Source organism: Equus asinus, chromosome 5, assembly GCF_041296235.1.
Source record: "Equus asinus isolate D_3611 breed Donkey chromosome 5, EquAss-T2T_v2, whole genome shotgun sequence".
NCBI lineage: Eukaryota > Metazoa > Chordata > Mammalia > Perissodactyla > Equidae > Equus > Equus asinus.
Genome location: NC_091794.1, coordinates 13,109,448 through 13,135,270, shown reverse-complemented (window position 1 = coordinate 13,135,270; position 25,823 = coordinate 13,109,448).

Sequence of the window (25,823 nt, the reverse complement as noted above, 5' to 3'; positions counted from 1 at the left end):
AGAATTTTAGAATTAGAAAAGTATGTAAGATTATATACATTATATATTAATGATAAGAGTATGATAAATGTTACCACACTTATGTTATACCCAACTTTTTGTTTCACTCAATAATGCATTGTAAAATTCTTCCATGTCATCTGTGTTATTTAGATCACCATGAAGACAACTGATCCAATATTCTAAATAATATAACTACTCCAATGGGCAAAGCTACATTTTAATATCACTCCGATAATCTATATTAATTCTCACCTGTTGTTGGATTTGTAGAATTTTTTTCTCTCACGTTACTAATACTGCAATGATTACACTAGTAGCAAAATCTTTGTGCATACCCATATTTTCTTCTTGGGCTATTCCTGGTAGTACCATTGCTGTGATGATAAGCACATATTTAAAACTTTTGATATGCAAAGGCAAACTGTCTTCTGGAAGTGACTAATTCCTGTCTTCACAACTAGTTTGAATAATGTGGCTGAGATGGTTAATTGTCCTCCAGAATCCATTTTCCTCTTTGTTTTCTTTAGTAACAGAACCTTCCCCATACAGTTCTAGCTGGGTCTGGGCTACCCAGGTGGGGACTATATTCCCCATCCTTTCTTGGAATTAGATGTGATAATATGACTTAATTCTGGCAAATGGCAGGCACACCAAGTGATGTTTGCAACTAGGCCACATCCCTAAAAGGAAGCTACTTGCCCTCTGCTTCCTCTTCCCCCTCATCCCTAGGGCTAGACTGAGTTACGTGGAGCCAGCTTGGACGAAGCAGAATTGGGAATGGTGGAACGATAAAAGGGAGGTGTCCCACATTTCAGGACCACATCATGGAACCGGACTGCCCTCCATCTCAGACATTTCTATGAGAGTGAAATAAGCATTCTATCTTGGTGTAAATCACTGTTAAATCAGCCTAACTAGTACCCTAAGTAATATAACTATCTCAGTGGGTCAACAAAACTGAAATTTTTTGAGGTTTAAAGCAGAATGGAAATGAGAAGGGGGAACATAATGATCCATCTCTGAAGGCTGCTTATTTTCCTGAAACCACATATTTGTGCCATTAGCTTTGTGTTACCCTCCAACAGGACGTGCTTCAAGCCTGTGGTTATAAGTGATACTGTGGTCCCTGGAACATAGCTCTTCAAAAATGAGGACTTAAAGGAAATCTGCCCTGTGCCTGAGGCTGGGGGAGAGTGCTACTCTAGCTCCAGTTTCTCTCCTAACATCTCAGTTATGAAGTCTTTGTTTGATAAAGTTTTTATATCTAAAGTTGAATTACTCTGGCTACAATTCTATTTAGATTGTTCCATTTATATTCCCACTTTTGGCACATAGCAATGAGACCGCCCATAAAATAATTTAAGTAAGAAGAAAAAGGTCACTCACCCATCTCCAGTTGTTCTCAAAGAGCCCTCCACTCCAATTTCAGCATGCCTAGCAGAAAGAGCACCAAAAGGAAATTTTTATATTGTGACTGATTTTATAAAATATAATCATCATAGTGGGCTATGGTTAAAATAGCAGGGTAATGTGAAATTGGAATTTAAAAGGAGAAATAGGAATCCAAAAATTTAGAGAAAGAAGGGCTCAACAGTAGGATTTTTACAGGTGATGTCAGAGCACAGACATGGCGCACAAACAGATCCGTACACAACAACAGTTACCGTTTGCGGGAAAATAAATATTAGGTTACTTGGAGCTAGATGGAAATCACTATTCTTTAAAAAAGGGCATATAGAACAAGTAGACCAGATTCAAGACAATTATTTGAAAGCATTTAAAATTAATCTTTTAGAAACAATAACAATGTGAAGGAGAGGAAATAGTTTATTTTTGCAAAATCACTATTAGGGTCATTTTTTTCAAGGGAAGAAGAAATTCCAGTACTTATATGTTGATGTGATAGATTATTTGCAAAGACGGCCACAAAAACTTCTCTCATCTCTGTTATATGCTTTTTTTTCTGTAGGACTTTGCAATTCTTCTCATGAAGGGGTGGAGTCTTTTCCCTCCTCCCCCCTTTAATATGAGCTGACCTTGTGACTTCCTTTGACAGACAGAGTGGTAAAGTAACGTGGCATGACTTCCAAGCCCAGGACTCAGGAGGTGTCTAGCCTCTGTTCTTGTCCTCTTAGAAATCAGATGCTGTATAAGAAAGCCTGAGGTAGCCGTCTGGAGATGCCATATGAAGAGAACCGACATGCCCTGGCTGATGACCCCAGCCAGTTGCCATTAATGTAAGTGAAGCCATCCAGAGCCAACCAGCTGACCTGCCAACTGACCACAACAGTGTGACTGAGTCCAGCTGGCTCCATGAGGAGCAGAGATGAACCATCCCAGCTAAGCCCTGCTCTTCTTGTCAATCCTCAGTATCCTGAGCAAATAAATGGTTATTTTAAACACTCAGAAATATGTAATTAATGCGGTTGATAAATTTTAAAATTAATTTGCAATCCCCTTCCTTATGCCTCTTACCAAGTAAATTAGTTGAGATAAGAATATTAATTTACTTGAATGGTGGTATTTCACTGTCGCTTAGAAAAAAAGGTCTTAGTTTGCTGAATATTTCTACCACCAGTTAAATACGCTGTTACTGCAGAGGTGGCCTACTTCCCTGTAGCATAAGTTAGGAAGATTTGACTTCAGTTTATGATAGGTCTTTGCATGAGTGACACTCTATAAAAGGTGGATTTATTGGTCACAAGTTACCTCTTAATACATGGGAGCACATGCGCACTGATGATGGAAGGCTTATTCCGTGGATGAATAAAGTCTGACGCACATATTTCAAAACGTGTAGTTGAATTTATCCGAAGACAGCTGAAGCTTGCTTTGATCTACTGGACTGATGAAGCTTTTTGTTCGATATGGCATAGTGATCCTTGGGACCTGAAATTGTTTGGGTCTGGCTTTTGGATGCATTGATATTTTCACAGGATGATTTATGGTACTTATTAAGAGAGTCATTTGTAATATCAAAGCTTAAATTAAAGTCAACTTGGCAGCTTTCCAATTCGAAACTTGGTCTATACACTGAAACACTCCTTAAGGGTGGACAATCATTAAACAAAAATAGCATCTGGTGGTCCACACTATATCTATAACACAAGTGGGAAAATTTCTACGTATAACAGATTCATAAAATAATCTATCAGGCAACCTATTTATAGAAACAAAAATGACCGAAATTGATGTTTTTCATTCTTGTAGCTCCTTAAAATGATATAGTAGTATTTACTGGCCTATATTTCCACGTTCATCACTCCATGGAGCTGAGAGATAATAAATCAGGTGATTTTGTGTGGGAGAAATGGAATAAGGTTCAGAAACAATTTTTTTTAAAATTAGCATTTCATTTGTATTTACGTGTATTCTATTATTTGAAACAAAAGAAAAGAAGTGAAGAAATGTTCATCGCTTTCTGAGAGAATTTTGTCTGAGTACAGTTATCTGTAAAGCAAATATGTGTAGTCTTGTTTCACATTTATTCTCAAGTTATACAGGCTATATTGTATTTAAATCACGCTTTGAATCACTCATCAAAAAATAACTTCATGATGTAAGTGACTAATCTGAAGACCTCTATTTTACATTAAATTTCTTTTTGTTCTTTTCTGACATTCTTTTTTTCTGACCTTTTATTTTGGCATAATTTTAGACTTACAGAATAATTGCCAAAATAGTACAAATATTTCTTATATAATTGTCCCTAAATTTTCTATATTGTTAATATTTTACCCACATTTTTTGTCCATCTTTATTTAAATATAGGTTGGTAGATCATAGATGGATAGATAGATAGATAGGTAGATAGATGGATAATATTTTCCTGAGCTAGTTCAAAGTAAGTTGAAGGTATAGTATCATCCGTTTCCTCATAAATACCTCAATTTTCATTTTCTAGAAACGAGGCAATCCTCTTCATAATTACCATAGTTATTTAAATTAAGAAGTTGATCTCTTTTGGTATATTTTTAATTCATTTTTTTTCAAACAGTATATCTCTTCTTCTAGGAGTACTTGTCTGTTGCCCATTTTAAATTCAGAATTCGTACAGACCTCAGAGTTCATCAAGACATAAACTACTCCGTTTGAAGCAATTTATTTTAGCATTTTAAAGATTAATTTACAACTTCATCAGAAAATTAAATAACTTAAAGGATAAATTAATTACTTTATTTACAAAACTAATTAATTATAATAGCCCAAATTTATGGAAGCATTACTGTGTTTGAGGCACCTTGTGAGTATTTCACATATCTTTATTATTTAATCAGAATAATATGCAATATTTCCCAAGTGCTTACCATGTTTTAAGCACTACGTTAAGCACATTACAAGGATGATCAAATCTAACAATAAAATGACAAATGCTTATGAACATTTTCCTATGTTTCAGGTACAAGAGCAATGATGGGGATACGATTATTATTCTTATAGATGAGGAAACTCAGATTACAAAGAATTAAGTCCTCAAGGGGAATGATTATGTCTATTTGAAAGAACGGAAAACCTGAAACTTCAGTAAAAGTTATTTACGTGTATTAGTTGCCTGAGGCTGCTGTGACAAATTATCACAAACTGGGGGCCTTAAAACAGCAAGCGTATTCTCTCACAGCTCTGGAGGCTAGGAGTCTGAAATCACGGTGTCTGCAGGCCCACGCTGTTTCTGAAAGCTCAAGGGGAGAACCTATTTCACAGCTTTCTCTTAGCTTCTGGGGTCGCCCATGTTTCTAACCATTCTGTTCCATGCAACATACAAGACTTGACTCACCTCCAATTCTCTCAGTTAACTAAATTATTAATGACCATGGCAATCATCAAAACAAAAGAAATTAATTTTTTATAAATAATAAATACATAGTTTAGATACTAGTTATAAACACACACACAAATAGCTGTTTTAATAAATGGAATATTTGAATTTAACTCTTTTGAACTATAAACATGAGATTTTTTTTTTAATCGAATAGACTTTTACACATAAAAGCTGACTTGTTTACGCTGCTACCAACACAAACATCTCATTCCTAAAGAAAATTTCTATTAAAAACTTTGCTCGTCTCTCCTTATTAAAATCATTTATGTGTCCTTTAGTAAAACAATGTGCTTTTATTCATATACGATTTGTACTTTCTTTTAAATTGTATTGTATTAAGAACTCTATATTTTTACTAACTTTAAATTTAATTTTTTATATCTGTTTATATTTATATAAATGTGAACTTTTGTTTTTTAGCATATCTTTCCACATAATATCCTACAACTAGTCATTATTACCATATAGAGAAAAAAACTTCAATATTTATTTTACGCTTGTGTATCTGACTATACTCAATTATATATAATTATATCTAATAATTTTTAAGCATAATTTACATTGCTCTATAAGACAAAAAAGATTAATGCTATTTACTTAATCAATTTGTCTAATTTGGGACATTAAGTTTATTTTTATAGGTCCATTAGAAATATCTGTGGTGTAGAGAAAGGCTTTAATCTTAACTAAGTAGGTAAATTTATTACAGCATTGATCACATAGCTTAATCACATACACTATAGACATTCATGAATCCATTGCCTCTTGCCTTGCAAGAGCATCCTAACTGGTTTCCAGTATGTTTTCTTCCATGTAGTACATCCTCCATACCACAGGCATGGAAAGCTTGGTAAAGCTCAATTGTGGTCGAACCACTCCCTTGCTCAGCATCATTCTGCAGTTTACCATTGCCTGTAGAAATATTATTTGTGAATTGCCTTAAACAAAGAATAACAAACCAAACAAAACCATAGCAGAATAATATTTAGAAGCAAGGAGCAGGCAAGAAGAATGTTTTGAGTAAGATGAAAACAAGGGTGAAAATGACTCAAGCAACATGAATAAGAGGCACTAATTCGAATGTGAATATTTAATCACATATTTTACTAATTTTATCTTTATTTTGTTAGAATTTTTGCATCTATTTTAACAAGGAGATTGGTCTGTAATTTTCTTTGCTTGCTCTGAGCTAATTTTCTTTTTCAAGTTAATATTAGCTTAGATAGGTTAGATAGAAATATAGATATTTATCTATTTTATTACCTTGCTTAGTGTTGCTAAACATTTATCACTATTGTGAGATTTTTTTCCAAAGAATCAACTTTTAATTTTATTTTTTTGTTTTGTTCTGTTTCCTATTTCTTATGCTTAAACTATCCTCTAGATTTCTCATTTCAGCTGCCATGATACTATCGTCAATAATCTTAGTTCTTCTTTTAAAACCAAGATTTAAGTATTACCATTATTGTTATTAGGCTTTATAGTCACATATTTCATGCTCATCACTTTTATCTGTGTTACCTTGGGCAACTTTCTTAAAGTCTCTGAATGTAGGGGTTGATCGTCATCTTATGATAGATAATTCTAGTGCCTATTTTATAAAGTGGTTATGATAATTAAAATAGTAATTTAAAGTGCTTTAGCATGGTGCTGACAATGATTAAAGCTTCTCATAGATAATGATGATGAAGAAGAAGATGATGATGACGTTAATGATAGGATGTTGTGCCTATTTAAATCAGGCACAACATTTTGGGTTTTTTTCTTCTTGAGTTATCCGGATTGATATTTCAATGATCCATTCTATGTGATTTCCATGAATGTTTATGTATGAGAGCTTATGAGAAAAATAAGACAATCTACAGATAAATTTATTTTGTTTAGTTCAAATGTTCTACATGGCCTATTTTAGGCAATTAATTCTTCACATGTACTTTCAAATAAATTTTACTGTCTTATAGTTTATGTACTTACACTTTATCTTGGGATTAATGAGGTAATGTCTAAAAAGAACTGTGATTTCTTTGGAGGACATACAAGGTCAGAGTCCAAATTGTGTCAGGCTTTATGTTTGTGTTTATAAACTAGAAAGACGCCTTTTCTACCTCATAAAATTTGAGTTGCCAAGCACTCACTACTGAATTTGGAGAGCTATTTTTATGAGGAAAAGGGAGTGGGCAAAGACGCTGGGACTTCTGACCCCTAAATGTGAGAATGTTCCAGTTTTCAGTCATTGACCCTCTTTTCTATCTACACATCCTCATTTAATGATCTCATATAGACTCATGACTTTAAATATCATCTACATGCTAATAATTCCCAAATATATTTCTCCAGCTTGGAACTCTCCCCTGAAATCTAGACTTTGTATCAATTGCCTATTTGACATCTCTACTTGGATGTCCAAGATGTATCTCAAATTCAACATGTCCAAAGCTGAACTTTAGATAGCTTTACCCCCACCCTGGTCCTGGTCCTTTGAAAATCTGCTCTCATAGTCTTTGACATCTCAGTACACGGCCAATTCATTTTTCCCTTTTTGCTCGGGCCCAAAAGCTTCTAGTCCTTCCTGGTTCCTCTGCTTTCCATCACACCCCAGATCCAATCCACCAACATATGATGTCAACTCTATCTTCAATATATATCCAGAATCTCAGCACTTCTTAACCCCACCAGTTCCGCTTTCCTGAACTGTTATAATAATTCCTAACTGGACTCTGCTTCTACCTTTGCTTTTGCTGTAAGCCTTCAAATAGAGGTGTGGTTGAAAGAATCTAGCTTTGGTTGGACATTTCTGGCTACATGTTATTTGATATCTTATAATGCATCCCTATCAGAGACAGGATCACACCAGGAACTGTTATTCGAAAGATGTTTCATTCTCCTTTGCAGATGGCATAACTTTGCTTCAGAACCCAAGGGGACCACATTGTAATTTTCTCGTTAAGCTTAACATACAACCTGCATAACACCGTTTTCTATCTCATATGTACCTAAGAACACAGGGTCTGTCAGATTAAATGGCTCAAGCATTAGGGCCACTTACACCAAAATCTGCAAATCTAGATCTGCTACAGAGACTTTTCCTGCTCCGTGTGTTACTCAAACTTTGCAGCTTTTCCTATCGCTATGTATAATAGCCAGAGCAGTCCTCTAAGTGTGGCCCACTAGGCATGGCACTTCCTTCTCTATGTGGGAGGTTGGAGGTGCATTAATTGTCCTTTATTTTGGAAGATATTTCCTGGAATGCAACAAAACATTGGATCTCTAAAAATTCAATGAATGTGGTAGCATCTTAACTCTTTCTATCCCACTCTCCGAAGTTCATGGGTTTTTCCAAGGCCTCTAATATACATGCTATTTGCTGCTTATTTGTTTGATTAGTATGATGTCATCAATGTAGTGGACCAATGGGATGTTCTGCTGGATGCAGAACCAACGTCCAACATCCAAACAACCACAGAATCCAGCTCTGTATGTTTCCTCCTGAATTCTGCCATTAAGTATTTCCTAGGTCCTACAGTTCTTTCATAATATTGTCCCTTTCCTCCCTTGAGAGGCCCGGGACATCTCTGAATTTGTTATGTGGTGATTTAATTTACTTGTTAGCCTAGTGGTCAGGAAGAAAAGCCAAGGAAGTTCCTGAGAGGCGGAGAGTTGTCTTATGGGGACAGCCAAGGGTCTTTGGGAAAGGGTGAAGCACTGACCTTAACCAGAAAGAGTAATTCACTTCAGCAGGCTCAGAAGATTCAGTACGTCTGGAGGAACCAAGATTTTTAAGTGCATCAATCTCAGATGTCCTCATCATATGTTTTATAGTTGCATGGCTACTTTGTACTATAAATTCACCCACCACAAGTGATAGGATCCTTACTCCCAGGAAAGCAGATAAACCAGATCTAAAATCTAATCCTAGCCTCTTCCTTTTCAGATCTCTCCAGGAAACAGATTCTGAGATGGAAAATAGCTTGTAGGAATTTTTATTAGTAAGTGCTCTAAGAATCAACACTTCTAGGGTGAAGGCAAGAAAGGAGGATTTGGCAATGTGAATGTGGGTTATAGCATAGTCAGCTATGACTTTGGTTCACGCCACAAGGAACTCTGAAGCTGGAATGGCATTGTAGAGGGGTCCTGAGATGAGACAAAGGGCTGGGTGTTTGTATCCCCAATTCAATGAGTCATTGGATAAAGGTTGCCAAGGTGAGGGGCAGCCTGATTTTGCACAAGGCAATTATTAAAGGCAATTCTCAAAGAGGTTGATAGCTGGGAGTGGTGCAGGACAGATCTACGACACCCAAATTTGGAATCAATATTGTAGAGATTTCTCCTTTAACAAACATAATTTTTGGCTACTCTGGAACTCTTACTGGGTCAAATGAGTCTCTATCTTGGTAAGTATCAACCATCTTTAAGGCAAATAAAAGACATAGACTTGTGGAGTTGGAAGGGGCTGAAAAATCAACTTGTAAAATTCTTGATTAGAACTTGAACACTTCTGATAGCATTCTCAACACACACCCAGATACTTGCATTGTTGGAATACTGATTTCTAGTTTCAGTAGTTCTAGTCCTTTGAAAACTTTTCTCTCTTGTTGAGTAGACTCTGCCTCCCTGTCACTTTTACCTTTTCTCCTTCTGACAGGAAGAATCACATACACAGATCAAATTGTAATGAAGGTGCTTCACACATAGAAAGATGACTATTAAATTGTACCCCCACATCCCCATCCACTGACTTCAACCGCTGTTCATGTGGCCTAGTTTTAATGCCATCATGATCTGGTTACTATCTTGTGACTTCACTCCAATTTGTCAATTTCCAAGTGTTACTTTCACAACTGTGAAAGTAACAGTGCTCCAAGGTATGACTCACACAGAACATAGGATGTCCCATTTTTTAAGACACTGTGCTTCTATTAAGACAGTTTCATATCTTATTAGCTCTTTTGACAGCTACAAAGGACGTTTTACTCAGTCCTTGAAAACTGCTATATCATTGTTATAATTAAAATATGAAAAGCAACATTCCATTTAACTAATTGATATGGACTTCTCTATGATTTTTTCCCTTTATTCATCTTCCAGAAAATTATGAGTGAGATATCGTTCTACATAATTTTTAAAAGAGAAATAATTGCAAATAGAAGTGAAAAAGAATATAAAGAGAAGTAAAGATGAAGAGGTGAGAACATGCCCCCGAGTGATGAATGAAATAATCTATGAAGAACAGTGTTATTACACTGAGTAAAAACTTTGTATTTTTGACAATTAATTGTCTTAAGAAAGAATATTATCAAAGACCATAGGAGAAGAAATAAATAAAGAAAGTCAAGAACTTAAGTTATAGTTATCTTACACAAATGGTTTTACAGCTATTAAAGTTATACAATTATGGTTGGAAATTTCATAATTTTTAAACTTCTGGATTACAAGATTCATTTTAAGCATCATATCATGAACAAGATTCATTTCTTCTTTTAAAAGAGCTAATAATACCTCCCCCCTTCCCACCCTTTATTTCTGCAAAGGATTCTATCTTACCTCTGTTTGAAGTCCAAACATTTCAAGACAACTTCATATAACATCTTGCTGAGTTGCCATAAATTTATAGTGATCCTGAACCTGTTGTTCTTGAAACAAAAGAATGGTTCAGAGACATATAATTTATTACCTGGCTTAATAGATGACTTCATTATCTCTCTTTCCCTAACATCTTTTCCAACTATCTCAACAAATATTCCCAACGTCAAAGAAAAATGCAGAGATAGTCAAGTTTGGCATTGTAAAAAGTTATGATCTACAAATGAAGGGCAAATCTTACAGGTTCTGGAAAGCTAGAACGCTTTAACAGATGCTGGCAGAAGTTAGTAATATTAGCTTTCCCTAAGAATCTGTGTGAGACTAATTTAGAATTATGGACTGGGGGACTTAAATTATTTATTAGGAACATTTTACTGGCAAGTGCTGAGAGGAGGAAGAAAGACACAGTTTGATAGAGAGCAAAATCCTGAGTTAAGACCTTGTTGGCAGCAGCATCACCACGAAACTGCTATTTTACTTTTATTGTTATTTAATGCTTAATTATCTAAAATGCTTAAATGATCATTCAAATGGTGCCATAATTTACCGCTGAGACATTAATTGTATGCTTTTAAATGGTTAAAATTGGAACTTATCTTTTAAGCATATGGCTATATTTTTAGAGTTCTTCTGTAATCACTGTAACACTAGTTTTCTCAATTGATTTTAAGCAGTCAATGACAAATCATTTTACAAACCACAATTAAATCTCACAATAGCACTGACCGGCAGGTAATGACATCCAAACTTTGACTGATTAATAATGATTTGTTCTTTTGTGTTCTGCAAATATATGTTAGTCAATTCACTGAAGTCTCAAATAGTTGACAGAATGGCAAGTGTACATAGAGGAGGAGAAACCAAGGGATGGAGACTGGCCTTGACCATGAACAGAGGCTGGAGTTTCAGGTCGCTCACTTCTAAAATGCTTCTCATAGGATTTAAGTAATTAAGTACAGTGCACCTGAAGCAGCAAGATCTATTCTCTAGTTTCATACTATCACCAATTTGGTAGCCATAGGCTAGTCTCTTTAATTATTCCAGTCCCAGTTTTCCAACAGTTTTCCTCAGTTTTCCATGTGGAGTGGAATAGATGCTCTCAATAGCCTCTTCTTTATCTAAGATGCCAGAGTTCTAATCTTTTATATATATTCTTAGATATATAATATATAACATATATGCATATTAAACAAAGTATAGTCAGAAAAAAATTGGCTCCTAGCTTCAAGAAATTGCAATTTAATGTTAGTAGAACCCACATATGAGTTAATGTAAAGAGAAGCATCTTATCCATATTAAAAAATAAAGCTACTGATTCACTTATGATCAAAATGGATTAATAGAGGCTAGATTTACCCTTCTGCTGGAAATAACAACAAAAAACCCCCAAATATGTGCAATAATAATTTTCAAGATATTGGACATACAGCAACGAAGTAGAATGATCTCTGAGAGATGGCAAACAAGTGAGGTGAACCCTACGATTTCTTTAGCTAACTTCCTGGAGGAAGTTTCCAGGCCACAGTATGGAAAGAAAAACTCCAGACAAAGTCCAGAAATCTCCCTAAAGAGAGGTCAAGGCAGTTATAATTCTTAGCCACTGGAGACACAATCCATGAAAGAAATAATTGATAAGCTGGACTTCATTAAAATTAAAAACTTCTGCTCTGTAAAAGACAATGTCAAAAGAATGAGAAGAATAAGCTATCAATTGGGAGAAAATATTTGCAAGAAACACATCTGACAAAGGACTATTAATCCAAAATATGCAAAGAACTCTTAAAACTCAACAATAAGAAAATGAACAACTTGATTAAAAAATGGGACAAAGACCTTAGCAGACACCTCAGAAAAGAAGACCTAGAGATGGTAAATAAGCATATGAACACTTGCTGCACATCATACATCATCAGGGAAATGCAAATTAAAACAGCATTGAGGGGCCAACCTGGTGGTGCAGTGGTTAAGTGCGCAAGTTCCACTTCGGCAGCCCGGGTTTCACCGGTTCGGATCCCAGGTGCAGACATGGCACCACTTGACAAGCCATGCTGTGGTAGGTGTCCCACATATAAAGTAGAGGAAGATGGGCACGGATGTTAGCTCAGAGCCAGTCTTCCTCAGCAAAAAGAGGAGGATTGGCGGCAGATGTTAGCTCAGGGCTAATCTTCCTCAAATAAAAAAAATAAAAGACAGCATTGAGATACTACAACGTATCTATTAGAAAGGCCTAAATCCAGAACACTGACAACATCAAATGCTGGTGAGGATGTGGAGCAACGGGAACATTCATTCACTGCTGGTGGGAATGCAAAATGATACAGCCACTTTGGAAGGTAATTTGGTGGTTTCTTATAAAACTAAATATACTCTTACCATGAGATCCAACAATTGAACTCCTTGGTATTTACCCAAATGAGTTGAAAAGTTGTGTCTACATAAAAATCCGCACATGGATATTTATAGTAGCTGTATTCATAATTGCCAAAAGTTTAAAGCAACCAAGATGTCCTTCAGTAAGTGAATGGATAAATAAATTGTGTTACATCAACACAATGGAATATTATTCAGCCCAAAAAATAAATGTGTTATCAAGCCATGAAAAGACTTGGGTAATCTAAAATGTATATTACTAAGTGAAAGAAGCCAATCTGAGAAGGCAACATATGGATGATTCCAATTATATGACATTCTAGAAAAGGCAAAACTATGGAGACAATAAAAAGGTCAATGGTTGACAGGGGTTAGGTGCTGGGGTGGAAAGATTAGGCAGGGCACACAAGATTTTCATGGTAGTAAAAAACTCTATATGATTCCATAATGATAGATATATGCCATTATACATTTGTGAAAATCCATAGAAGGTACAACACTCAGAATAAACCATAATGTAACCTGTGGACTTTGGGTGATTCTGACAAGTCAATGTAGGATCATCAATAATAACAAATATATCACTTTGGTTAGGGATATTGACAATGGAGGTGGCTACATATGTGTGAGAGCAGGGTGTATAAGGGAAATCTCTGTACTTTCCCCTCAATTTTACTATGAATCTTAAACTGCCCTAAAAAATAAAGTCTTAATTTAAAAAAAAAAGTTCAACTGCAAAAAAATTTTGAAAAGCCAATCCAGAAGTGACATACATGTTAGAACTAGCAGCAAGAACATTAAAAACGTTGTTAGAGCTGAATACTATGTGTGCAAGAAGCCAGAGGAAAGACTGATAATATTAGAGACATGGGAAATTTCAAAAAAATTCAATAAAACTTCTAGAGATGAAAAGTTCAATATTGGAACTAAAAAAATACACTATTTGGGATGAACATTGGATTTGAAATTACAGAAGAAAGAATTAGCAAATTTGAAGATGTTGTAATAAAAGCTATCCTAAAAGAGACACAGAGATTAAAAAAAGACTGAAAAGAGAAAACACATAAACAAAGCATCAGAGAACTTCGAGACAACCTCAAATGTCCAAATATATATATAATTTGAGTCTCCAAATGAGAAGAGACAGGAGGGGAGACAACAAAAGGCGTTGAATAAATAATGGCCAATTTTTTTCAAATTCAGAGAAAACTATAAACTCACAGATCAAGAAGCCCAACAAAATCCAAGCACCAGGAATATGAAGAAAATTGTTATAAGATACATCACAATCACCTTGCTCAAAACCAATGATAAAAGCAACCAGAGTAAAAGAATACACTACTTTTGGGAAAGCATTCTTAAGGGATCCCTCACATTTCTTCACATCTTATAAGCAAAATATTAACTGGCCTGTGGACTATCTTTTCAAAAATGTCAGTAGAGTGAACAGCTTTTTCTCCCTCCAGAGCAAAGAGCAGTCATGCTTCAGGTTCATTATAAAAGATCTGGATTCCCTAAGCTCAGGGTTCCCCTGCCATAGAGCAACGTATTGCTTGTGCAGCCAGCTGTCACCTCTGTCTCTACATCACCTTGCGGCAATTGAAGCTTAGGGATTGGCACAAAAATACTGATAATCTGGCTACTGCTATTGCTATGAGTAATAAATTGTCTTTTGTCTATGACCTGTGAATCTTGTGTTTTCTAACAGTATCCATGAAAATACAGCAGGCTGACATTGCCTGTAAATCAGGTAAAATCTCGGACCCTTCACACTCCTTGAGAACTTTGTGATAAGCCTAGGATGTTGACAGAGACATGGCTTTCTGGAAAAAGAAGGTTGAAAGTTTCATGAGTCCATTATCAGCATTTAAGAGAAGACCGTGGAATCAATAACAAATGTATTGATCAAATTACACGATTAATTGGGCATTAAATACTCCTCCATGTTATTGCCTGCTAATGAGGGGGCAGTTGAAGATGTGGTTGAAAGCTGAGTAGCGGGAATGAGAATCAAAAACAGCTGCCCAAATGATACCCTAACTCTCCTGCAGGTAAGTTCCTCATTAACCTGACAGTCAACCTCAGGTGTGCACATTGTAACAGCTAGTATTAAGATTCATCGCTCATCAAGTCATGCTGTGGCAGCGTCCTACACACCAAATAGAGGAACATTGGCACAGATGTTAGCTCAGTGACAATCTTCCTCAAGCAAGAAGAGGAAGACTGGCAACAGATGTTAGCTCAGAGCCAATATTCCTCGCCAAAAAAAAAAAAAATGATTCATTCTGAATAGACAGAAAGTTTCGCCCTTTTTAGATAAGAGTTATACAAATGTGCAGCTACACTTAGAAGGAAAGGAGGGAAATTAGTGATAACTGTGGGTCAACCAGGCAAAAGGTTAGCAGTTTGGCTGGTTCCGTTGGCATATGAGGGGGTGGTGATCATAATGTTTGTTAAAGAAGAATGGCAAAAAACACCTCATTTTATGGTTCAGGCTGTCCTGCAGTCTATGTGCCAACTTTAGATCCATACAGGGATGACAGTGAAAGCCTCAGAGTTGTTGTTGTTTTCCCCAGTGGATCCTGGCTGTTATATGGATACGTAGGTCCTTTTGGGGAGATTTTCCTAAAACATGAAAAGTCCCACAGGTAACAATAGATGAGGTATTGAATAGTATTTGAGACACCATCATAGACTGGGTTTACAAAACTCCTGAGAGTGACCCCAGGAGAAAGAGAAACTGACACAAAGGATTCTAGATAAATTCTTGTCATTATCTTCACAACTTGGAAATTGCTTTTAGACCTTAAGAGATGTTATTGTAAAAATTCAGTAAGTGAAGCCACATATTGAAGTGAGCTCCTTAAAAAAACAACTGTCTCTGCAAATCAAGTCTACAGAGAAAAAAGGAGTAAAACTCTCGTCCCGATACTGAATGTCATGTAGCTGTGGCGGCAGAATCAACAGGTTCCTAAAGCTGAAATAAAGGGTATTGCAATAAGACCTTTGTTCTTCAATATATAGCTTTGGTTGGAGTAAAAATATTGTACATTTAATTGGTTGAGCTGCACCACAGTAATCCAAAAGTAAATTGGATTTACTTGCAGCCTTACTTGCTGGAATGGAGCTGCTTTTTCTCTCTCTCTTTCTCTGTCTGCAATATGTGATCCCAAACACAGTTACTTTAAAGAAAAAGATTATTAGGGGTGGGACTAAAGTCTTCCTGTCCCCAAGAGGAGTGAAGGCCATTTGCACCCGTCCAATTATGCTGCATAACCTCCAGGAAAAGAGGGGTTCAAATTTTTATGACTTTCTTGGATGCAAGCCCAAATCATCACTCTACCCTCTCCCATAGCAGGAGGGAATTTAACTGATGGGGTTTGAACAAGCTTCGCTGTGGGGGATAAAAGTTGAATTAACCTTGAGATATAGCCCATTGGGCTGATTCAACGTACAGTTGTTGTGGTTTCCACTGCTGAACATATAATTTGTGTTGATAATTCTTGCACTTCCTTATCCAATAGACGTTAGAGGGAATTCTAACACGGTAAAACTTCTAGAAAAAAATATGAGAAAATTTTTATGACCTGGAATTAGGCAAATTGTCTTTAGATTCCATGCCAAAGTATGATTCATAAAAGAAAAAATGAAGATAATTGGACTTCATCAAAATTAAGACTCTCTGTTCTTCAAAGGATGCGATGAAGACAATGAAAAGACAAGCCACAGACAGGGGAGGAATATTTGCAGATCACATATGATGGACTTATCCAAAATATGTAAAGAACTCTCAAAGCTCAGCAATAAGAAAACAACCCAATTTTTAAAAATGGAGAAAAGAGTCAACTTTTACCGAAAAAGATACATTGATGTCAAGTAAACATGAAAAAATGCTCAACAACGTTAGATATCGGGGACACGAAAATTACAATCACGAGTGGAAACCATTTCACACCTATTAGAATGTCTGAAATGAAAAATACTGAGCATTCCAAGTGTTGGTGAAGATGTAGAACAATGGGAACTCTCACACACTGCTGGAGAGAATGTAAAATGTGACAAACCCTTTGGAAAACTGTTCAACACTTTCTTAAAAGTTAAACATACACCTCCCATAGGTCCCAGTGATTTCACTCCTAGGTATGGATCCAAGAGAAATGAAAACGCAGGTTCATACAAGGTCTTGTACACAAATGTTCATAACAGCTTTGTTTATAATAGCTCCGAAGTGGAAACAACCCAAATCTCAGGTGAATGGGTCAACTTAGGTGAATGGATAAACAATGGAGTACTACTCAGTAATAAAAAAAGAAACTATTGATCCATACAACATTAAAAATTCTCAAATAATTACACAATGAAAAGTCAGCCAAAAAGAATTCTTACTATATGATTCCAATTATATAAAATTCTAGTAAATGCAAACTAGTTTCTACTGACAGAATCCATGGTTCCCTTGAGATGAGGGGCAGGATGGGAGAAGGGCGATTTTTTATAAAGGGCACAAAGAATCTTTGGTGGTGACACTTATGTTCACCACCTTGATTGATTCTGGTGATGGTTTTATAGGTGTATATATTTACCAAATTTATCAAGTTTTATGCTTTAAATATGTAAATTTTTGGTATGTCGATTGTATCTCAATCATTTAAAAAATAATTTAGAGGAATCTTCATTTTCCCCTTTCTTCTCATTTTCATTAATTTTCTCTAATCTTTTTTTCCTAATAATTAATCAAAGGCTGGGCTACAAAATATATCGATAGTAAAGTTATTTTAGAATATCTATTGCATCTCAGACACTGTATCCAAGAACTCTACTTACTTGATCCTATTTTATCCTCATAAGGACTATATTTAAGTCCAGTTTACAAATTTGAGTCTGAGGTTTAATGAGCCTAACCACCCTATACTTGCTTTTCTAATCTCAAGATAACTAATTTACCATTCTCTTACTTTCTCTCTCATCAAACTTCCAAACTTTACACAGAACGACAGACACACCCAGAGCAGGAACTCCCTCATCTTGCCTCCAAATCTCCTAACTTACTTGCATCTATATCTATATCTATATTCTATGTCTCTACCTTACTAATTAGAAAGCAAAGCTTATATTGAAGGCCAAGTCTCTCCACTTTTCCCCTGCAGCTCATTCTGTTACTTCTTTTAAGGGCTTGACTTTTATGGTTCCTGCCTCTACTGTCTGCATCTGATTTCCCCTAACTTCTTTTATGGATCATTCCTATCAACATGCATAAAATGGTCCAACATATTAAAAACAAACAAACCAACCTCTCTTTAATCTCACATTTACCTCACTGCTACAAACCATTTTTCCGTTAATCATTACAGTGAAACTTTCAAAAATAGTTGTCTGTATTCTTTCTGTACTGTCTATTCATCTGTCATTTCTTTCACTACTTTGTCACCTTCCGGTCCTTCCTAAGTTTCCTCTAATCCAGCTTCCTTCTCCACCATATCTCTGAAACTGCTCTTGTCTAGGTTACCAATGATCTCTATGTTACCAATTTCATTGGCCACTACTCTGTCTTCATTTTACTCATTCTGTTGGCAATATTTCCCAGTGTATACAAACTGTACTCCCTCTTTTGAAACACTTCACTAGGCTTCCATGGCACGAATGTCCTGCCTTCCTCCTATTCCACGTACTAGTCTTTTGCAGGCTCGCTTCCTGACTCTTTATTCTTCTCAGCTTTCACCTTCTGAAGAATCACAGGGCCTTATTCTCTTCTACCTACAATTCTCTCCCAAAGTGATTATTCTTCGAGCTCTGGCTTTAGAATCCTTCCTTTTGCTGATGACACTCAAAATTTTATGCTCCACATATCTTTTCCCATGGCTCACAAAATGTAAATACAACCTCCTATTTATCACCTCTATTTGAATGTTGTATAGACATTTCAAATTTAACATGTTTGCAACACAATTCTTGATTACCCCCTACTAATCCTCCTCCCATCTCCCCACACCTGTTTCTTCCCCAGAATTCCCCATCACAGTAAATTACACCAGATTCCATCTAGTGGTTCAAGCCCCCAAGTTCAGATTTATGCTTGATTCTTCTATTCCTTTGATCCTATACACAATACATTAGTATTTCTGACCAATCCTACTTTCCAGTAATTCTCCAACATACCCTGACTATAACTACTCCTCTTCATCTCCACTATGAACAGTTTCCTTTACACCATCCTCACTTTTCACCTTGACTGACACAAGAACTCTTTTCCTAATCTTGTGTCTTCAACTATCGCCCTTTGATAATCAGTTTCCTACATAACAGAGAGTGATCCTTTTATAAATGGAAATCAGATTATGCTATTCTGAATGCCTTCCAAGGACTTTCCTCAGGTTTGCGGCATTACCTGTCTCTCTGCGTGAAAAACTCTTTCTATTCGCATGAATATTTCTCTCTCATTTAAGCTGACAAATTTGATGTCACTACCACAGAAAAACTTTCAGTAAAACCTAAATCACTTTCTATCATGTTATCCTGATTTATTTCCTCCATGACACTTCCAACTATTGAGACTATTATTTTTTTACTTCTTTATATTATTCTTCTGTATTTTTCTGTATGAACCTATATTATATGAAAAAGTATCCATGCAAATAAGAAGCTCAGACAATAGGAACATTAGAACTTTAGAAGCTATTGACTAAGTCAAAATCCTTAATAGACCTGATAACGTAATTCAAAATTATAACTTTCAACTCTCTGCTTCATTATCTCCTTCTGAATATATTGTCAGAATAGTTGTTTAATCTCTGGTAGGATAGACTTGAAGTGACATAGAATGGAAAGAAAAACAAAATATTCTTAACATCTTTTCTCCCAAAGGTCTATGATTTACTTTTCTTTCTTTTTTAATTTTTCCCTTCTTCAATCTGTTGTTTATTCTGGTCTCTAAAGAGTAAAATTTCCCTTCTTTTTAGGTTGAAAAATCATAATGACTTTCTTGGGAGGATAAAAAAATGAATGCATACCACATTTCCAATGCAAACAGAACATTGCCCAAGAAATACTGGTTTACATTTTTGCTTTCCGAAAGAATTTTTAGCAACAAATGGGCCTGAACTGAAATGCATTTCTCAGATGACAAAGCAAAAGTTACCATATAGATTTTGCTATATCCTGTTGAAATGTCCATATAACGTCCTCTTTTGAAAGAGAGGTTGGTTTAGAGAATATTTGCAATTTTTCCTGATCTCCACTCTCCCCCTCTTCAAATGCCACTTTCCCCCTGACATTCTTATTAGGGTAGCTGAAGGGACAGGTGGTGGGTCAAAATATAGAAAAAGAAGACCTTTGCTTAGAGATTGGTCAATGATCTTAGAAATTAACTGACAGGCTCTGAAATCAATAAATGTCTTCTTTCTGTTATGTAAGTCATCTGAGATTACTAGCCATAAGCGAAGGCATTTACATCTGCTTCCATTATACTCTTTGAATAGACGTTTTACACGACTGACTGTTGCATTATGGGTTATCTCTTGACATATCTGACATGCCCACTCAACAGTGAGTTCTTAAGGTCATAGGAACCTTAACCTAGAACATCTGAAGTGCTCAGTAATATCTATCATATATAATGAATGAATTTTAACCTAAAATATAATATAGTACTTTTGCTTCTTATACTTTTACCCTCTGCTGAGATTTGCACTGTGGAGTGTTTGGCTTCCTGATCATCTGTATCATCAATTCTGAAGACTGGGTAACCAGGTGGAGGTGTTAGAAAAACTCATAGAATCGTATTCATGTCATCAGTTCCTGCCACATTATTCCAATCTGTAGCAACATTAATTGTTGAATTCCAACAGAGGGAGAAATCTCATCAAATATTTTCCCATATGTATGTATGTTGTGACATTTTCGGGATCAAAAATTAATTCCAAAAAGGAAGTTGCATTCTAAAGAAATAGAATATTTCTGAGCTTAAGTTTGTAATGTCATCTGACCTCTGTGAAATATACAATCATTATTGTCAAATGAAAAAAGAACATTTTAAATCCATTTTATGGGGAAAAAAAGACAGAAACTATAGCTATAACTTCCCTTCATTTAGGCAGCTGTGAAGATACAATGAGAAAAAGGGAATTATCAATGTAGATAATTTTTAATCATGGCTATATCAGGGGAGAGATCTGAACACACATTTTATAAAGGATTTGAGGTCCAAGGGCTGTTATAGGCTCTTCTGCTGGAAAGGGAATGGGTAAATATAACAATTACATAGAATTTGTCACTATCTCTAGATGTATACATATCAATTAAATGTGTACATATGAATCAAAATGACTTTTATAAGGAGACTTTGAGGTACTAAAGAGAACTACGATATAATGTTACATCAAAAAATTAGGACAACAAATATTATATTAAGGATATATACATATAGCCGCATTGATCTCAACTAGGTAAAATCTGCAGACAAAGTAGGAAATAGTTCAAAAGTTAATGGTAAATTTTAGGGGGAAAAGGGGATGGTGGGATTGTGGGAAAGTTTTGATCTCATTATAATTTTCTAAATTTTCCATGTTTTAGACAATAAAATTATGTATATTTCATAATGAGAAAAAAAATTTATTGTAAACAGAGAGTGACATGCCTCCAAATTAAATATATCACAAATTATTCACCATGAAAAATTCTGCCTGAGATATGAACATAACTAAATTCATTTAAATAAAACTTATTGAATGGCTGTCATGGGAAAAGTGGTAATTATAGGCGCGTGGTATATTTATTCATATCCAGAGAGTAATATGGGCTCATGGAGCTCACAGTTCAGTGGGGAATAACATAAAAATATATATCTATTATTTTATAACTTCATTCCAATCAATATGAAAACTTTTAAATACCCAGAAGCAACACGATATATATTAAAAGTCCTCAGTACCATTGAATGCCATGGTTGAGTGAGCAGTCATTAAAGGGTTGCAGCAAAATGGCAGTCATAAATTCTTTATGTTCAATTGCCAGGGTCACCTTCAGGCCATCCACACCTGCCATCTTTCTTTGTGAAGGGGTAACTCAAGAAGGATGGTTTTATGAGAAATTGGGGAGAGTTGCCTGTATGTAACCAAGGCACTTCAGTTGTTCTTTGTTCTCATAAGCCAAGGAGGACAAGTAGGAATGGAAGACTTTGGCCACCTTTCTCTCAGCCTCCACTAATAGCTTGCGTCTAAGTGGTCTGGTCTCTCTGTGGAAGTGCGCGTGTGGGTACAGGGAGTAAACTGCAGGAAGTTTTCCAGCACAATGTGTTTTGTAGTGTGTTTAACCAATTTCTTTGATCATCTGGGACGTTTTGTCAAATGTATGGAAAGGAATATATTTGTTCTAGTCTGTGGATTAGTTTTGGGTTAAAGGGTCCAAACTCCACTGACCTTTGTCTCTTAATTCACTTCTCTCTTTTTCCTTATTTTCCACTAAAAAAAATGAAGTCGTCTGTGTTAAAGATATCAGATTTGAGGAATGGAGATATCAGGCTTGTGAGAGAGGTATTGCTAGCTATAGCTAGTAATAAACCAATAAGAAATAGTGAAAATATTGGCTATTAACATTTCTTTTGCCTGAAATGACTTAATGCTTGTGGATTTCAGACTGATTACACATCATATTTATATTTTGCTTTACAAAGGAATATGTGTGCGTAAAGTACAAATAATTCGATATGACACCTATTATTCTGCCACCCAGAAAAAGTTTTTAACAGCATTTTGTTTAATATATTTTCTATATATGCTCACATGTACATACATAAATCTAAAATTTTAATGAAATTTTGATTTCTCGTATTTATTGTTCAATAAATTAACTTTTTAATTTAACAACATATTATGTCACTAAATATTAAGTTACAAAAGTCTTTTTATTGTGTAGAATTCTGTTTTATACATGTAAAATCATTTATTTAACTAAATGCTTCTTTGGGGGCATTTTTATATTTCTTTTGCTGAAAATGCTGTCATGAATATCTTCGTCTATTTTTTATGTACTTTATTTTTTCCAATAACCTATTAAAAGTTAGGTTACAAATGGACATTTTAAGTTCAAATTTCTTTCCGGAAAATCTGGAGTAACATAGAACCCCATTTGCTTGTGTGAGAGTTACCAGACCTCCCCTCCTTCACTGCCAGGTCTTGATAATACAGAATCTTTAAGAGTTTTAAGTGTTTTTACTAAGTTGATAAATTAAAGTGGCATACCATTTTAATTAGTATTTTTATTATAAGAGCTGCTAAGCATTCTTTCTTATATTTAATGGTTATTTGTTTTTCTCCTTCTGGGAATTACTTATGTGTGTTCATTCACTATGCATTGTTAAAGGCTTAATCAGCCAAAGACCACCAGGCATAAATTTGAAGTCTGACAGAATCAGATTTATTGATTTAATGCAGCAAAGGAGGACACTCCAGAGGAGCTATGGAATGCCGCGTGACAAGAGGGAAGCAGGAAGCATCTCCTGTAAGGTTTTGGTTACTGCTGAATGATTCTGAAGAGTGTCTCAGGGAAGAGGACATTAATTCTGGATTAGTTGCTGCTTTTAGGTGGGATTAAGAAAAGCGAGGATTAACTAGGGTTTAGATGCTGTCGCGAGGTGACAGCGTTTTAGCAATTAAATGTCCCCCGTAATAGATGAGAAAAGCAAAGAACTTCTGAGAGCATCACTGTTAAGCAAGCAGAAGTCATGCGAAGAGAGGTTTGTTATGACATTTTACTGCAGGGCCTTTGGGAAACATTTCTATGAATTTGGGGACTAGCTTTGTCTGTGTCCACCCTCCTACCCAGCCTGATTAATTGCAGAGCTGCCTTTTCCTTTTTCAGTCTTAGCTGATATTCATTCTTGCAGTCCAGGATGGGTTTTTACACTTTTCAGAGAAGAGCTTACCAAAGTTTAAGCCATGTAGATTATTGGTTAATGGCGCAGAATTTTCAATTGAATTTCTTGAGTTGGAGGCTAGGCATGCCTCCTTACTGATTGTGTCATTTCAGGCAAGGTATTTAATCACTTTAGGCTCAGTTTTCTTATCTGTGAAAAGGAACTAGTGCTACGATCACTACTAATACATACCTCCTAGGACCTTTGAAAAATTAAATGTGATTATGAACTAATGGATGGAAACAATTAATGAAAAGAGCACGATTAGTGTGGTTGTGCATATGTGTACATATGAAAATTTAAGGATATTGGACTGAGTGGAAGCTGCTAATGAAAGTTCTGTGAATTGGCAATGTGGTTTTTGTTTAATGATTCTAGACATTTCCAGAAGAAAGAGGAGCGCTGTTTTGTAGATTTAGATAATCTTAGAGACAGAGCTCTTCTATTAGCCTAACAGAAAAGCTGAAGAGATCATTGAGAAATAGTTGCAGATACTGCAGTCTAGTAAGCAAGGGTTCCTATTAAAGAAACAAGGACCTACCCCTGTCCAGAATGTTCCCTGGAAGAAGAGTGAGGTTCTGTCTTCATGGCTCTGGATATGACTTAATGAACTTTGAGAGCACACATACAATAAAGAGAAAAGGAATAATTTCAGGAGAATAGATCAATAAACTGAGAGGCAGAGGTGTATAAGAAATGAAGAAAGCATTGAGGGGACAGGTGTTAAAATGCTAATCGTCAGGTTAGAAAACAGAAACATCTCAGGAGAGGAGGAATATCCTCCATCTTGAAAGGAAGGAGAAGCAGGAATCCAAGTAAGTGTGGACTCAGAGCAAAAGTAATGAAAGGCAGATGGGTTCGAATTAAACGTGGTGAAACAGTTGATGTAAGGCTCAGATATGCATCTTGGCTGTGCTACAAACGCAGTCAGTCTGCTCCTCAGGCTGTGATGTGCAGTGGTCTGGGATGGTGAAGAAATGGTACAATCTGTGCTAGAAAAAATGTTACTAAATCTCGTCAGCTGAAAGACCATCTAGGGGGTCCTAGAAATAGCCTTTGTAGTAGTTAATACAAGCCAGCTATTCTGGCTCCACTCCAATGCCTGACCACTGGGAGAGTGTGGGCTTGGTGATTTCAACACAGCAAATCACGGAGGAAACCATGTCGATGAATGCAACAGCCAATCCGCTATCGTCATACAGCCAGAAGGACTCACGCTCTTGCTGCCAACTGAACCAAGAAAATGTTAGAGAAGTTCTGGACAAAAGAGGGTGGATATATAAAATTTAGATGTATTGCTGTTTTTTTCAATAATTGGGCAAGTTACAGAAAAAAATACTTAAATAGAAACTATGCCATTAATGTATGATATCTAGTCAACTTTATCCTGGACCAGCTTATTCAAAAAGTACTATTTTTACAATTGAATAGGTCAACCTTTCTCAACAGTGAGTCATTGGCAGAACCAAATTTAGCTAAATCCAGGCCACTGAACACCTGCATTCATAATGTCTCTCTTAAATGATTGTAGGGGAAGGGCTGTGTTCTTGTTTTTAATCGCAGCTTTACCCTTTTTGTTTTATTTGACCTTTTTTTTTTGTAAAGCTAAGAATACATTGAAAAGAAGACAAGCTACTCTATCTTAAGCATGTCAGTAGAGATGATAGAGTTCCAAATAAGTCTCACTGGAAAAATCTGAAACTGCCCTTCTGTTGTGATAAACTGTAACAAGATCACACTATTTTGAGCATTCCTTCTTTGCCCATCTGACCTTTCAGATACTAACACAAGCATTATTTGCCTTAAGCAGCCATGGAACAGCTGTTCAAAGCCTAGTTACAGATTTCTGAAAGTTTTCACCATGCTATTTTCAACTTATTTTCAGACCAGTGCTAGGCAAACATTTCTTGGAAATATATATATATATGTTTTATTCTTTGAAGAAGATATATATGTATATCTGTGTATATATATATGTGTGTATGTTTAGCATGTATATATATACAAAAAGTTTAAAATAAATTTGGAAGACATAAAATTCGTTAATTTAATATAAGACTTTTATTGGCAGAATTCAATGTCAAGCCCATTAATACTATATTAGAAAATTCCCTAATCAGGGAAAAAATGTGGTTTTACTTA